The 17,643-nt window shown below is 45.2% G+C and overlaps 1 protein-coding gene across 5 annotated transcripts in view; it reads left to right on the top strand.

Moving 5' to 3' along the window:
* Positions 1–297: 297 nt before the first annotated feature.
* The window catches only part of IL34 (interleukin 34), a 56,220-nt gene continuing 38,874 nt past the window's right edge, over positions 298–17,643 (top strand). For all 5 annotated transcript variants that reach the window (XM_057713304.1, XM_057713308.1, XM_057713307.1 and 2 more), the window contains exon 1: positions 298–464. The gene's annotated coding sequence lies outside the window, so the exon portion shown is untranslated. The remainder of the gene's footprint in view (positions 465–17,643) is intronic.

Below are 17,643 nucleotides of genomic sequence, written 5' to 3' on the forward strand. Positions count from 1 at the left end.
GCACTCCAGTTACTACCACATCACCCAGTTTTATTAAATTTTGTAGAAGGGTTTTTTTCAGAAGAAACGCGGGCTGGAAAGGAGCTGGGATAGCCTCTTAAAATGACCCAGCCTGCCTGGGAGCCAAAACTTGGTTCTGGGGACTCCCACCATTAACTTGCCACCATTAACTTGCTGGACGCACTTGATCAGAAGAGTTCCCCTCCTACTCCACTCTCCAAGGCAGGCTGGGGCCACGTGGCCCTGCCCCGCCCTTGCTGGCTCCAGTTTCTGAATCAGTTGCAGTGGCCTGCTCTCTCCGCCTTTCCCATCAGTCGGGAAGCCTGGATCCTGGGCTGGGGGAAGCCACAGCCTTTCCCACCTGGCACCCACTGCCCCCAGCCCCTAGGTACCTGTTCCAAGTCCTGGAGCCCCTTAAAGCTGCCAGTAAAGCCCTAGAAGACTGCATCCTGGTACATGAACAGGTAAGAAAGTGGTCTATTTTCTATCATATGGTTTTCTTTGCCTGACTTGTCCACCCCAACTTAGCTGCTTCCTTCACAGATCACAGCAAGAGGGATTTTGAGCTAGACTTGAAAAACAGTCCCAGCAAGAAGCTCTGAATTATGTCTCAGAAAAATGGTGTGAATTCTCTGCTCTGGGTTTCTTTTTTAAACATTTGCTTTCATCAGCCTTGTAGGAAAAAAGCAGATCCAAATAACCATAAAGCAAGTTACTTTTCTCCGCATTCCCTTCTGAGTTTTGTAAATCAGCAAACCCACATTCTTAAATGGTTGTCATGGGTTACTGGGGGCTGTTCCACCGGATATTGCTTTAGTTCTTTAGACCTTAATGTACCATGTGCATGAATTATGTACATGGATTACTTATCAGAAATTGATTTAAAATTCTTTAAAGAAAAGGAAAAAGATAAAATGGCATAGGTGAGCCTTCCTCATTCAGATGGTATTCTAAAATTAAAATGAAACGTTCTGCTTTTACAATTTGCATTTATTCTAAGTGCACATAAATCAACTAACTGACTTTTAAAGTCCATGTGGTATTGGCCACATTGCCAAGCCCATCCAAGGATATGCAGCCTTTGTCCCTCAGTTGTGAAGTTAGATTGCTTCCAGGTGTTTTGCAATTAATAATTCGACTTTTATGACCTACCCTGTAGAAATAACTTTTTTTGTCTTTTAGATATTTTTTTAATCTCTCCTTGAATTTTATTCTCCATCCAGAATAAATACTTGGGGTAAAGGACAAGAACATTTTTGTAGCTCAGCTCATGTTACACACTGACTTTTCAGGACCATGACGGCATGAGGAAGTGGGTGGGGAACTTGTTTTCTCTGGATTTTTCAGAAAGTGGGATGGAGGCAGTCTAGCACAGTGGTTAAGACTTGGCCTTTGAAGGCAGGCTAGCCTGGGTTTGTATGCATAGCTGCCTGACCTTGAACTCTCACCTAATAACTTCAATTAGTGCACATGTAAAATACAGATTATATAACTCCTTAGGGGTACAGGAAAGACAGAGATAGAATTTATAAAACAACATTGGTGCTTAATAAGCACCCCTGGAAGGCTCTTTCAAACCTGAGGCTTTTTCTGGGCCACTTCAGAAGCTGGGCAGAAATGAGACAGTCACCTCAAGGGCATCTTTTTGACCCCTTCCCCTCTTAGTTCAGTCACCTGTTAGAGGGTTTTGTTTTGTTTTAACTTAGGCCTCTATCTATGCTAAGGCTGGAGAACTGGGCATTGGGGAACTAGCAGTTCAGATCAGCCTCTTTCTGAAGGTCTCCCAGACTCTCGGCTACCTGCCAACAGATCTGGATGCCACCAGTCTCATTTCTTAGCCCCCTTTCTCAGAGGCAGGTTTAAGGGATCACTGGACAGAGAGGAGAATTCCTTGGAAGTCTGTGGACACACCTTTTGTTCCTCACTCTGGTAGTTTACTGGGAGGCCACATCAAGGCACAGTGGAATGCACACAGGCTGGGTTCTAATCCTGGCTGCACCAATTCCCAGCAGCAAAATGGGAATGTTAATACCTGTGCCACAGAATTACATGAGATAATATAGGTAAAGCAGCTGGCACTTAGGGGCCCATGACTGTGGAAGGTCAGGTCATGTTCCAGAGCCTTTGGGAAGGTACCATAATTAGCCATAAAAGACAGGCAGAAAACTCGCGTTCATTGTCTCAGTCAACTAACGTTTATTGGGCTGGCTGGTCATGGTGCTGGAAGCTAGGGAGAGATATAACAGGCTCCCTGCTCTTGATACAGGGAGGCAGTCCATCCCAAGGGACAGAGGAGACTGACTGCTGCTGCCTCGGCATTCCAGGACAGCCCCATGCTTAAGAAGGAAGAACAATGTGTTAGGCAGAGATGGGGAGGAAGCAGGAGTAGCACGTGGTAAAGCCCAGTGGCGTCTGGGAAAGGGTGGGAAGTTCAGGAGGGCTGCAAAAGGGAGATGAAAGTGGTGGGGACCAAGTTCTGAAGAACCTTGAAAGTCAAGTGAGAATTTGGACTTCATATCAAGTGTGTGGGGACTAAAGTGGCTTTTAGGATGCCTGTTCTGGCAGTTGGGGGTAGAAGATGAGGTTGGAGGCCTGGAATGCCCCTAGCCTTCCACCCCATTTCAGGGGCTTTGAGGGTACCCAAAATAAATCGTTGCAGAGTGGGATTCTCAGGACAGGCTCTGTGTGGGGGAGCCTGGCCTGTGAGTTGCGGCCCAGGGTTCTGGGATTCTGGACCCAGCTCTTCTACCACCAGACCCAGAGTCTCCTCTCCTGCCTTAGGTGAGAGTGCAGGGCAGTCAGGTTTCTTACAGCTCTTTCCTTTTAGGGGGTCTGGAAATGTCTCTTGAGGCTGCATTCCCCTTATCCCCCCACCCCTGCAACACTGTCCAGGATGGCTGTCCATGACCCAGCCTTGGCCTTGGGAGGAAGAAGCATCTTGCCTGAAGTGGACGGTCTGACCCTTTGGCCCTAAGAGGCTCCATGGAAGTCTCAGAACTGTGGTCTCTAGGCCTGTGACAATCCCAAGGGTCTTCTGGGCTCCAGCTATCCTACACACTTTTGTCTGAAGGCCATGTCCACAATTGGGAGGTGGTGTGCCCTGGAACAGTCATCCTGGAAACGTACCTCCCAAACTTCCCCGGGGCTGCCAGGAGACTTCTGTCTGTGCATCTCAGCCCGGAAGGGTTCAATAGCCATGCCCGGAGAACCAGCCAGCACTTCCCCCTTGGGGCCATCTCAGGTGATGAAGTGGATGAGTGGGGCTGTGGCATGAGAATGTCCATGTTCTGGCCCAGAACTCTTTCACCATGTCCAATCCACCACGTCTGACTTTATCACCCATGGGTCTCCTCAATCTTCCCTTCCCTGCAGCACACCTGCCTTTCCCTCTTTCCCAAGAACCAGAACTTCCCTGCTTCTTTGGCTTTCTACTTTATCAGATCATTAACATCTCTTCGTAAGCATTTTTTAACCATCTTAATCATTTTTAAGTGTGTGGTCCAAAGGCATTAAAGTATACTTACACGGTTGTGAAACAGATCTCCACAGCTTTTTCATATTGTAAAACTGAAACTCTGTACCGGTTAAACAACTCCCCCCTTTCTCCCTCCAGCCAGTTCCTGGCAAACACCATTTACTTTCTGTTTCTATGCATTTGACCACCCTTAGGTACCTCACATAAATGGAATCATACAGTATTTGTCTTTCTCTATCTGGCTTATTTCATTTAGCGTAATGTCCTCAAGGCTCATCTGTGTTGTAGCATGCATCAGAATTTCCTTCCTTGTATAATATACCACATTTTGTTTATCCATTTATATGTCTACGGACACTTTGGTTGTTCCATGTTTTAGCTGTTGTGACTAGTGCTGCTATGAACATGGATATACAAATATCTCTTCAAGACTCTGCTTTCAGTTCTTTTGGTTATATACCTGGAAATGGAATCGCTGGATTGTATGGTAATTCTGTTTTTAATTTTTAGGAACCTCCATACTGTTTTTCACAGCAGTTGCAGCATTTTACAATCTTACCAACGGTGCACAAGTGTTCCAATGTCTCCATATCATTGCCAACACTTGTTATTTTCTGGGTTTTTGATAGTAGTCATCTTAATGGGTGTGAGGTGATATCCCACTGTGGCTGTTTTTTTTTTTTTTTTTTTTAATTTATTTATCTTATTGGCTGTGTTGGGTCTTCGTTGCTGCACACGGGCTTTCTCTACTTGTGGTGAGCGGGGGCTACTCTTCATTGTGGTGCGTGGGCTTCTCCCTGCGGTGGCCTCTCTTGTTTCAGGGCACGGCCTCTAGTTGCGTGGACTTCAGTAGTTGTGGCACATGGGCTCAACAGTTGTGGCTCACAGGCTCTAGAGCACCTCAGCATGTGGTATCTTCCTGGGTCAGGAATTGAACCCGTGTCTCCTGCATTGGCAGGCGGATTCTTACCCACTGCACCACCTAGGAAGTCCCCCACTGTGGTTTCGATTTGCATTTTTCTGGTGATTAGTGATGGTGAGCATCTTTTCATATACTGGTTGCCCATTTATATGTCTTCTTTGAAAAAAATGTCAATTCAAGTTCTTTGCCATTTTCTAATCAAGTTATTTGGGTTTTTTTGTTGTTGAGTTGGAGTTCTTTGTGTATTCTGGATATTGACTTCATATCATATTTGCAAATACCTTTTTCCATTCTATAGGTTTATCTTTTCACTGTGTTGCTGTGTCCTTTGGTGCACAAAAGTTTTCAATTTTGATGTAGTTCCATTTGTCTATTTTTGCTTTTGTTGCCTGTGCTTTTGGTATCATATCTACGAAATCATTGCCAAATCCAATGTCATGAAGCTTTTTACCTTTGTTTTCTTCTAGGAGTTTTATGAAATACCTGTGTAAGCATTTTAATACCTTTATTCTTTTTATGATGTGCTTATTTTAAAAAATACCAACAATTCAGAAAAGCACAAGAAGAGAAGATCTCAATCCCATGCCCCAAAGGCAACCACCCCCTAACAGTATTTTACTGGACAACTCTCCAGACAATGCCTTACTTCATCACTTTTCAAACCGTAACCTGCACATGAATCACCTGGGGATTTTGATAAATTCTCATGACAAAGGCCTGGGGTGGGCCCAAGACTGCAAGCTCTTAGGTGATGATACTGTTATTGATCAGGAAACCATACTTGGAGCAGCAAGGGTCTGTAAGTATACATGCACACAGCTCTGTGTCCTATGGGATCATCTATACTTGACTTGCTTATAACCTATTTTCCCCCCACTCAAATGTATGTCAGGTAAAAGCCAAGAAATACTGATCTCCGTCATCCTTTATAGTGGCCAAATACTATCCCTTCCGTGGTAGGATTATAATTCAACTAGTCCTTATGGATGAAATTCAGGTACTACCAAGCTATCACTGTTATAAATAATGCATTGGCAAACATTGTTATGACAATGTCTTTGTTTACCTGAAGGAATTACTGTTATGGTGTTTGTTTTTCTAGGAATCAGACCAGAACTAACACATTCAAATGTGTTACTCCTCAGAGTCACCTGGGGGACTGGACACTTAATCTCAAGGTTCTGCCGGCCCTCCAGTGGTGAGGGGCAGAGCAGGGTGGGATAGAGGTGGGGCAAGTGTAGGGTAGGTGGAGGACCGCATGGGCCTGGGAGGAGGCAGTGGTGGCCAGCACGGTCACGCCCACACTTCTGTCAGGCAGTGTGTGTCTGGTGCTCATTTAATGCCCAGAGCTCCCTGTAAGGTTTGACTTAGTCTCCCCCATTTTACAGATGAAGAAACTGAGGCACAGGGAAGACTCCTAGCTTCCCACGGTCATTCAGGCGTGATGTGGCAGCACAGAGGACATGCCTGACCCTGCGTAGGTTGCTAGTTGCTTGACTAATGTCTGGCCTCACCTCCCTTGAGGCCCTACCCTGCGCTCCAGCCTCCGCTCAGCCCTGGCCCCACTGGGTTCAAGAGTCTGCGGGCTGCCCTGTGCTGCCAGGGCTGCTCCTGCTCTCATGCAAGGTAATCCAAGAAGCCACCAGCCTGTCAGGCGGCTGGGGAGTGAGCCCCCGGCCCCTTCCACGCTCCTGCCTTGAGAGCAGGGACCAACTAGAGGATGCCTCCAGGCTGTCATCTCTGTGGGCTGTGTAGGGTAAGGCCTTTGCTGAAATGCTAGTTTCAAGGTTACCTGGGGCTGGGAGATCCAGAGGACTGGGGTTAGTTTAGCACTCCGGGCCAGGGTGGGGGCTGTCCTTCAGGGTCACCACCTCCTCCCTGGCCAGGCCTCCCTAAATGGAGCTCAGAGGATGTTGGAGGCTCCAGAGCAGTCACTGATCAGTTGGACTGCAGGGATTTGCCGGGATGGGAACTGTTGAGAGCACTGGACAGGCTTAGACAGCCTGAGCTTGAATTCCAGTTCTGCCACATGCTGCCTGTGGGACCTTGGGCAAGTCAGGGCACCTCTCCAGTCTCACTTTCCTCAGCTATAAAATAGGGGTAAGCATAGGATCTCCCTGTACCTTCTGACATCTATTAGGATGGCTACTATATATAGAAACAAAACAAAATAACAAGCATTGGCCGGGATGTGGAGAAATCGGAACTCTTGTGCACTGTTGGTGGGATTGTGAAATGGTACAATCCATTTCCATGACACTGCAAAAATGTTTGGGAATTCCTAAAAAAATTAAAACTAGGACTACCATATGACCCAGCAGTCCCACTTCTGGGTATATACCCAAAAGAATTAAAAGTGGGATTTCAAAGAGATAGTCATACACCCATGTTTGTAGCAGCATTATATGCAATAGGCCGAAGGGTAGAAGCAACTAAAGTGTCCAGTGACAGATGAATGGATAAACAAAATGTATATGTGAATGTATACACACACACACATACACACACAGAGAAATATTATTCAGACTTAAAAAGGAAGGAAGTTCTGATGCATGCTACGACATGGATGAAACTTGAGGACACTATGCTGAATGAAATAAGCCAGACATAGAAAGACAAATTCTATATGATCCTACTCATGTGTGGTACCTAAGAGTAGTCAAATTCATAGAAACAGAAAGTAGAATGGTGGTTACCAGGAGCCAGGGGGAGGAGGGAATGGGGGAGTTATTGTTCAACAGGTTTAGAGTTTCAGTTTTGCAAGATGAAAAAATTCTAGAGATAGATGGTGATGATGGTTGCACAAATGTACTTAATACCACTGACATGTACACTAAGAAATGGTTAAGATTTTATGTTATGTGTATATCACCACAATTTTAAAACCTAGGGGATAAAGCAGTATATGCCTCACAGGGGTTTGTAAGGATTGAGTGAGGCAAGTGAATGTGAGTTATTATTAATGTCAGGTCTGGGAAAATCCAAGACTTTTTGCCTCATGGACCCAGACATTGGAGGAGATTTGTGTGTCCCTGTGGGGAGCAGTTGTGCCATTCTGCATGAGAGGCTCAGCATGGGGTTCAGGGGAGACTTCTGGAGGAATGACTGAGGCCCTGCTCAGAGGGTTCCTAGCATTTGTGTTATGGGTAGATGCCAGACATCGGAAAGTCCTTGGCAAAAATCACTTCCACTAAGGAGCAGTTTGCAGGGAGAAGATTTTAGCTCTGCCTAGAGAACTTGTGAAACTTGTGATCAGAGCTATCTGAATGTGGAACAGGCTGCCTCATGGAGTGGTGAGCTTCCCGTTAGTGGAGGCATGTAGGGAGAGGCTGGGCAAGCTGCAGAGGAGACTCCTGCATGAGGTAGGAGTGGAGCCAGAGGGTTTCCTAGGCTCTGTGCCTCTCTGATGTGATCCAGTCCAGGCAAAGTTATATGTAACAGGACTGTGTAAAGGTGGGACCCCCTCCAGAAGGGGGGGGAGGGGGCAGGCAGATGGGAAGGCTTGCTGCCAGCCTTCCCCTAAACAACAGTAATAATAGTTGCTGCCATTTATTCTGGGTATACACTGTGTTAAGTGCTCATCTGGCTTGATCTCAGATCCTCACCACAACCCTGTATGGTGGGTGCTACTATCACCCCCATTTTACAGCTGGGAACTGAGGCCCAGGGGTTAAATCTCCTGCCGAAGGTCAGTCAATAGGCAGTGGAGCTAGAATTTGAACCCAGGTGGTTTGGCGCTAGCCCTCTCTTCTGGGAGGAAATCAAAATCTGCCTCCGCAAGCTGGCTACTCCCTGCCACCTTGCCCCTGGTGGACAGTTCCTGGGTCCTGACACTCACAGGTAGGGATTTAGCAGCTGCCACCTCGCACTGTGAGTCAGTGCTGCACCCCTCACTCTGGCTGGTTTCTCTGCAGAGCCAGACCCCACCTGCTTGGGTCTCCAGGGTTCAAGGATAACACTGTGCAGACAACACTGGCCTTGACTGGGAGCCAGGCTCCTTGTCACTCAATGTTCCCCTTCTCCTTCTGTTAAACAGGACCTTCCTTGACAACTCTCTTCAGGGCTCCAAGTCTTTCCCGTAGCTCTTGAGTTTATTCTGCTTTTTTTGCAACTGTGTTTTTTCCAACCCAGCTCTCTGGGTGCCAAGACCTTGTCCACATGGTTCAATTTGTCCAAGTTCCCAGGCTAGCACCCGCAAGTCAATAAATGCTATCCCTAATGGTGGCAGTACAGTGGCCTCCTCTGTCCTCTGAATTACAGAAGAAACTCTGGCAGGGATGGTGATTTAGCCAGAATGACCCAGTTAGCAGGGATGGCCTTCACACCTTATGAAGGTGCAGGGAGCTACCATTTAAAGACATCTCCATGCAGGTAGGGTGCTGCTTGGTGGAGTAATGTACATTTAAGATTTCTCTCCCATTGCCCCCTGGTACCCTCACTGCCACCCTGGGAATGGGCCTGGATAGTGCTATTTTGTGGATGAAGAAGGTGATTAGGGGCTTCCCAGGGTCCCACAGTGGAAGGGGTTCACCAGGGTGGTGATCCTTCTGGCCCCCCTTGCTCTGCAGGCCCTTTCCCATCTCCACTGCACTGGATCTCAGGCTATGTAGCCCTCCTGCTTGCCTCCTTGGAGGGTCTGTCCCAGGCCCCAGTGAAGTGGCTCTCTGCACAGAAGCCAGCAGACCTGCTGGCCCAGCAGAGGCTGGGCTGGGGCCAGGTGTTTTCCAGTGTTTCCCCACAGCTGGGAAACCTTTCTTGGATGACATTGCTGCAGAGGGTGCCTCCTGGTTCTGCTTACCCTGGTTCCCCTCTCAGCAAGAGAAGACCACTCTTCTCCCTGTCTGGGGAAATTACATAGGCAACGTAATTTTTGACTGTCAGGCTGCCGTGACAGAGTTCTGGAACCTGTAAGTCTATAAGGCGTGACTGTTAACCCCAGAGGATGACGCTGAGGCTGGTTCAGAATCTGGGACTTAAACCCTGGGCTGTCTACTGGCAAAACCCATAACATTAGCTGAATCATTTTTATTTTATACTTTTTAAGCTTTGTTTTAAAAAATAGTTTGGGGTTTTTTTCAACAGTTTTAGATTTACAGAAAAATTGAGGAGAAAGTACAGAGAGCTCCATGGGGCCACCCTACCCCAGTCACACAGTGCCCCTTGTTATTCACTTAGGGTGGTAAGTTTGTTACAGTTGATGAATTGATATTAATATATTATTAATAATACATTATTATTATATCAATACATTATTAATTAAAGTTCATAGTCTACATTAGGGTTCACTGTTGGTGTTGTATACTTATGGGTTTTGACAAATGTATAATGAAATTTTGACAATGTCAGAATAGTTTCACTGCCCTACAAATCCTTTGTGCTACACCTATTCACCCCTCCCTCCCTGCATCCCCTGACAACTACTGACCTTTTACCATCTCTGTAGTTTTGCCTTTTTCAAAATGTCATATAGAATCACACAGTATGTAGCCTTTCCAGATTGGTTTCTTTCACTTAGAAATATGCATTTCCTTTTCCTTCATGTCTTTTTGTGTCTTGATAGCTCATTTCTTTTCAGCGCCAAATAATGTTCCATTGTATTGAAGTACTACGGTTTATCTTTTCACTTATTAAGGGATATCTTGGTTGCCTCCAGTTTTTGGTGATTATTAATAAAGCTGCTATAAACATATGTGTGCAGGTTTTTATGTGGACATAAGTTTTCAATTGTGTAAAAAGAGCATTACTACTGGATCATATGGTAAGGCTCTGTTTAGCTTGTAAGAAACCACCAAACTGTCTTCCAAAGTTGCTGTACTATTTTGCATTCCCACCAGCAATCAATGAGAATTCCTGTTCCTCTGCCTTCTTCTCAGCATTTGGTAGTATAAGCTTCTTGGATTTTAGCTACAAAGTAATAGTTACATTGTGCTATCTTGTTGTTTTAATTTGCAATTCCCTAGTGACATAGATTGTTGAGCATCTTTTCATGTGCTTATTTGCCATCCATATATATTTTTGGAGAGGTGTCTGTTGAGATTTGTCCACTTTTTAATTTTTTTTTATTGTTGAGTTTAAAGAGTTTTTTGTATATTTTGGATACAAGTCCTTTATCAGGTATGTCTTTCTCAAATATTTTCATTTTCTTAGCTGTGTCTTTTGCAGAGCAGAAGTTTTAAATTTTAATAAAGTCTAGCTTATTAATGTTTCCTCTTATGGATCGTGCTTTTTGTGTATATAATAACTCATTACCAAACCCAAGGTCACCTGGATTTTCTCCTGTTATATTCTAGAAGTTTTATTGTTTTGCACTTTACATTTAGGTCTAAGATTGATTCTGAATTAATTTTTTTGTGAAAGGTATAAGGTCTGTGTCTAGATTCTTTTTTTTTTTTTTTTTTGGTATGTGGATGTCCACTCGTTCCAGTACCATTAAGTCTCGAAGTCAGGTCATGTGAGTCCTCCAACTTTGTTCTTCAACATTGTGTTGGCCATTCTGGGTCTTTTACCTCCCCATATAAACTTTAGAATCAGTTTGTATATATCCACAAAATAACTTACTGGGATTTTGATCGAGGTGGCATTGAATCTATAGCTCAAGTTGCGGAGGACACACATGTTAACAATATTGACTCTTCCTATCCATGAACATGGAGTATCTTTTGATTTAATTAGGTCTTCCTTGATTTCTTTCATTACAGCTTTATAGTTTCAATCATATAGATCTTCAACATGTTTTGTTAGGTTTATATCAAAGTATTTCACTTGGTGGGGTGCTAATATAAATGGTGTTGTGTTTTTAATTTCAAATAGATAATATATGTGCATAGTAAAAAAAAAATCAGGGACTTCCCTGGGTCCAGTGGTTAAGACTCCACACTTCCACTGCAGGGGTCGCAGGTTCGATCCCTGGTCAGGGAACTGAGATCCTGCATGCCGCATGGCATGGGCTCTCCAAAATGAAAAGATACAGATTGGTTTACAGTGAAAAGTAACTTCCTGTTTGTATCCCATTCCTTAGGCCTCTGTTTTCATCTATCCAAAGACAATCACTGACACTAGGTTCTGTGGGTCCTTCTAGAGATTGTATGTGCATACTCAAGTTCATGTTTATATTTATTATTCATTCAACAACCATCTATGAGCATTTACTATGGGCCAGGCACAGGAGATGGGGCAGAGAACAAAAGGAAGTCCTGCTCTCGTGGAGCTTACATTTGTTGCAGTTGGCATCACCAACTAGATCTCCAGTCTTCACAAGAACTCTGCCTGGTAGATCCTATCCCTGTGGAAGGGCTCAGGATTGAAGGAGGACTCTCTGGGGCCAACCAAATTCTCCAAGAGCTCAAGCAGAGAGGGTGGTCCTGCCAAGAGCTAGGGGCAAGGCTGATGCTGCTCAAGGCCAGAGGAAGCAGATTCTGGAAGGGAGGGCTTCTCACTAAGGCAAATGGGTAGACATGAGGAGGAGGTGACAAGGCATCTTATGGAGGCTGCCAGCCCAGTCTGGAGCCAGATTCACATCAGATTAATGACTTGGAAGCCCTCCTATTCCCAGATGGCTGCATTTTAATTTCTTAGTTTTGTTTCCTCTCTGGTTTCTTAGACACATTCTTCTGGGAATGAGTCTAATCTTGTTTGGCTGACCTCAGGAGGAAAGGGATTTATCTGTACTGTGAATAACACTGCCAGGGGAGTGATCAGGGTGTCCTCAGAGGTGCAGAGGGAACTGTGGTCACGACAGGCTATGATGAAGAGCCAGGGAGAGGCAGTGAGCTGCTGGGATCCAGGTGTCTGAGTGGCAGATGTGGGCCAAGTTGGCTTCCCTGCCTGGGTCTCCCTCCAGGCTGGAGGTGATGCTCTTAGACATAGCACTGGGCTCTCTGGCATCCCATTTTCCACATCTGCCTCAGAACTGGAGCCAGGGGATGCCCTGCAGCCACATATATGCCACCCTCCACCCATCCCCCAGCCTTGCTAAAATTATTTGTGTCCATTTGCAGTGAGGGTGGAGTTGTTATTGTCTGTATGTGTCATACATGTAGTAATAATAGTGCACCACTGACCACGCTGAGGGCCAGTAACTGCAAATTTCGTTCCCATTTTATAGATGAGGAAGCAGGAGCCCTGAAGCCAAATAACACTGCACTGCTTCCACTGGGTCCCAGCACCCAGGGTGGCAGCACACGCAGTAGGGGTCCTTCTCCCCAACTTGACACGTTTGTAAGTGCCTCACTCAGGCAGCTTGGGTGGGTGCCTGATGCTGACCCTCCTGGCTGAGCTGAGCCCTTTCCTCTCTCTTAGGTTCTTGGGTGGTTCTCTGGCTCCCACCTTCCCAAGCGGCACTGCTTTGGGCCATTTCTGACTTATTTCCTAGGGGTCCACCTCTTAAAGTGGAGTTACCCCCTCACAAGGTTTAGCCAGTTTTATGGTTCTTGTTACACATTGCCAGGTAGGACCAATCCAGAAAGACTAGAGTATTTTATCAATAAGCATGTATCAGACATATGTGTCTCTTACCAAATACATCCCTTTAATTCCTAGAAGCAGAAAGAATTTGCTTATATGGTGATTTACACTCTGTACAAATGTAAGCAATGTGTTCTTTAGGCCCTGCATCTATTAGGTGGTGCCAGCTTTACTGAGGAGAGGATAATTCTTCATATAGCTGTACCTCCTGGGAATATACCAGGCAAATGCCTGGGTGGCCCAGGCCCTGAGGGGACAATTCTTAAAGGGTCTGAGACACCTTTTCACCTACGCATGGCTCAAACTGCGTGGAAGAACTGTCCCCCAGGTCCTTCCAGGCACATGAGCATCCAGTAGAGACTCTTTAGAGGTCACCTTCTTTCATCGCAGGGCTTGAAGGAATGGTTGGTATCCTGACCTTCAGCTTTGACCTCCAGCTTACCTTGCACATCAGTGTTCCCTGAGTGTGTTCACCAGGTCACTCCCCTGCTCACAACCTAGACTGGCTCCCTGCTGCTTGACACACCAAGAGTTGCTTGGCTTTCAAGGCCTTCTGTAGTCCTGTGTTGGCCTGACTGTCCAAAGTAGACTCCCATGACACCCTCATGCCTCTTCTCAGCTCCAGACAAAGGAGCTTCTCTGCTATCCCGAGCATCTGCCATGTGGGCCTCATCTCTGTGGTTGTTCACTTTATCCCCACTTCTCCCTCCTCATTGTCTTCTCTTGTCCCCATTTTCCACTCTTCATCATCTAGCCTCAGTCTCCTCCTCCCTGCCATGAAGCTTACTTTGATCACTTTGGCCAACTTTGATCCATCCCTTCTTCAGACACTTACTACATTTATCACCCACACCACAGAGACTAGCTTTGAACATATTCTGTATGTGTTCTCTCGGCCTGCCTCCAAGACCACCAACTAGCTTGTGATTTCCATGAGGGCAGAGAACTGAATCCTTGAGAGTCTAGGATGGTTCTGGGCATATATGCCTGCTTACTAGCCATTAGCAATGAGACATTGTATATGAAAATATTCTGTAACTCTCAGACAAGACACCAAATGCGCAATAGAGCTCTTAGTGTTACTATATTCCACTGGTTCTAAAACACACCTTCCCCTCATTCCCCATATTTTAACATTTCCTCTGAAATCAGGATCAATGGCAAATCACAATTTAACTGACAGTTTTTTTCTCCTCTCAGTGTCACGTAAAATATTGGTACATTTTACAGTCAATTATGCATTAGACTTGATGAAATGAGGCGTTACTGGTTGATGTGAGAATCTGTTGATGGCTATTTCTGGACTGGACCTGGGAAAAAGCATTTGGGAAAAATGAGGGGATGCTGGGAAAGATGAAGGAACACTGGTTGAGGAGAGGATGCTGGGGGAGATGAGGGATGCTAGGAGAGATGGATGCTGGGAGAAGTGGGGGATGCTAGAAAAGGATGGGAGGGTACCCTATCGGGTCCAGAAGCTTCCTGAATCACTCTGAATTGATTCATTCAGCTATTCCTTCCTTCTATATTCCTGTCTTCTGTGCATATGCTACTTCAGAGGCTGATTCACAAAAGCAACCTCTAGGTCCTGTCTGTGAAGTTACAGGGTGCCCAGGTTACCCCTCCAGCTCCAGATTCTTTTGGGCTCCATCCCATATGCTGGGCCTCCCTTGGCCTCACAGTCAGGCTGCATAAAGCTGCTGGGTGGGGGAATGTGATCTCCTTTTGCCTTCAGACTGCTCTCTAATGTAGAGTTGTCAGCAGGGGCTTTGAGGTCAGACATATTTAGATTTAATACTTACTATTCCATTTGCTAGCTGTGTGATTTTTGGCAACTCATAGACCTTTCTGAACTTTGGTTTCCTCATCTTTAAAATGAGGGTGAGGGAATTCTATGGAGGTTCAGTGGTTAGGACTCTGCACCTTCACTGCCAAGGATGAGGGTCAGGGAACTAAGATCCTGCAAGTCTTGTGGCATGGCCCCCCAAAATTAAAATTAAATAAATAAATGAAATGGTGAGAATTTTTAATTCTGGTATTGATGTGTGTTATGTGTGGTGGGGGGGGATTAAATGACATAAAATGATTAATATTAGCTATGATGCTGCTGCTGACGATCTCGTCATTGTTCCTTTAGTCCTTTTATTCAGCTGAGGTAGCCCCAGGTTCTTGTGGACACTGCCTACATCATAAACCCAGATTTTATGGACCCCAAACCTCCCTGAAGCAGGGCAGCACCACCTCTGTGGCCATCCCCAGCCCTGACTGGGAGCTCTAGCTCTTTTTCCCTCATTCTACTAGTTTCCACTGAGCATCTCCTGTGTGGCTACTGGGGGCATGCCCAATGAACACCAGAGCTCTTGTTTCATTGGAAAAATAAAGCAAAATTCCATGTAAGGTTATGGCTAAAAACCAATACAAAGAAAAAGAAATGTAAGCGAGGTTCCTTTCCAAGAGGATGCAAGATTTGATAGGTTTTTTTGGGAAACTACAAAAACATCCAGAAACTTAGGATATAAAACAATCAGCACATTTTTTTTAATGCATAGCTGAGCTGCATGGAAATAAGGACAGCCCCTGAGCAAGACAGTAAAGGAAGTTGGGAGGGAGTGGGGCTGCTTTGCCTTCCCTGAGGGCCCTTCACTGGTCTGGATAACCCAGAAAAGTAGAGTTGAACAGCCATAGGGACTAGGGCCAAAGTTTTGAGCCTACATGAAGCAGGGAGGTAGAAATGAGACCCCCACATACAGCTGGGACCCTCAAGTGTTTAAGCTTCTTTTAAGTGAAGCTAGGCTAGAAAAAACTCAACCACTGGCAGAGGCAGAGTAGGAAGCTTTTCTAACCTGGCCTGGGTCTGGTTTGAGAAGGGGAAGGCCTCCTCTGAGAAATGTATAATCACACATCTGCCCTCTTTTGGATTTGGGATCAAATTTACACTACTCATGTGATCCTAGAGTCTCCAGGCCAGGAAGTGATCATAAAAGCTATTCCAGGCTGGAAAATTCATAGAGAATGAAAGTAGAATGGTGGTTGCCAGGATGTGAGGGGAGGGGGAAATAGGGAGTTATTTAATGGACATAGAGTTTCTGTTTTGCAACATGAAGAGTCCTCGAGAATAATTGTACAACAACGTGAAAATATGTAGCACTCCTGAACTGTAAGCCTAAAAATGGCTGAGAGAGTAAATTTTATGTTACGTATATTTTACCACAATTAAAAAAAAGAAAAAAGAAAAAAAAGCTATTCCTAACTGGTACTGCTTGGAACTCCTGGCAGAAGCAAAAGCAAAATCTTCAACCCAGCCTGCTCAGGCTGCCCACAGGATGCCTGTCAAACTTGAACAGTCCAAATTACGAAATGCACAAGAAGTCCAGCCACCATGAAGGAGTAGGCAGCATGATCAAGAAAGAAAGCAAGATAATCAAACTTCTGGTTACCAAAGGGGAAATGTGGGAGGAAGTGATAAATCAGGAGATTCGGATTAACATATACACACTATTATATATAAAAGAGATAACTAATAAGGACCTACTGTAGAGCAGAGGGCATTATACTCAATATTCTGTAATGACCTATATGGGAAAAGAATCTGAAAAAGAGTGGATATATGTAAATGTATAACTGATTCACTTTGCTGTGCATGTGAAACTAACACAACATTGTAAGTCAACTATACTCCAATAAAAACTTAAAAAACAACAAAAACAAAATCAAGGTATTGGCAGGGTTGGTATCTTCTAAGGGCTGGACCTGTTCCAGGCCTCTCTCCTTGGATTGCAGTTATTCTTTTTCCCATTTCTCTTCATATTGTCTTTCCACTGCATCTGCCTCTGTGTCCAGTTTCTCCTTTTCAGAAGGATATTGGTCATATTAGGTTAGGGCCCACCTTTAGGTCCTCATTTTATCATACCTCTGTAAATACCCTGAAACCATGGTTAAATCCCTTTCACCTGCCTTCACTAATCAAAGTTATTTTAAGATTCGCATGTCCTCCAAGGGGCACGTAGCCTAAACAATAAGATATCTGCCCAAGTTGTTTTCTAGGAGCTTGGAGTCAGCTGCATCTAGGTCAAGCTGAGTTGGTTAAAGACTGGTTAGGACCACGGAGCCTCCAACCTCAAACTGGGCATGCGCGATGTCCCCTCCGTGACCTCTTGAACCAGCAGAGGCCTGTAGCTTAGTTACACCTGCACAGAACCACGCACCTTTCTCCAACCACCTCTTCCCACACTTCCTGTGCCTCAAACCTCCCCGCTTTGTTATTTGTTATCCCAGCAACACCCGGAGCCCCTTGCCTTTGTGGATTTGAGGTTTGTTTTCCTGCCTCCTCGCTGGGCCGCCTTGCAAATAAACCCTTTCTTTGCTGAAAAGAAAAAGAAAGGAAGGAAGGAAGGAAGAAAGAAAGAACGAGGTAAATGTCCCTGGATGTTTACTGTCGGACAAACACACACACACCCCCTCCACCGGCACCACTATCACCACCACCAGAAATGGAAACAAAGTAAAAGTCCCTCAGTCAGGAAGTATTATGCAGCTATTAAAAGATCTGGAGGGGGCATTCCCTCGTGGTCTAGTGGTTAGGTCTTGGTACTTTCATTGCCAGGGTCCCAGTTGTTTTAAGATCCTAAAAAGTCGCGCGCAAGAAAAAAAAAAAAAAGATTTGGAGGGATTTCCCTGAAGGATTTTGTCATTGAGAAAAGTAAGAAATAGAGACAGGTGCTAACATGATCCCCTTTTTGCCAAGCAACTCCAAATAAAGCTAAACTTGACCCCAACCCCCACACTT

This window comes from Hippopotamus amphibius, chromosome 16, assembly GCF_030028045.1.
Source record: "Hippopotamus amphibius kiboko isolate mHipAmp2 chromosome 16, mHipAmp2.hap2, whole genome shotgun sequence".
Lineage (NCBI taxonomy): Eukaryota > Metazoa > Chordata > Mammalia > Artiodactyla > Hippopotamidae > Hippopotamus > Hippopotamus amphibius.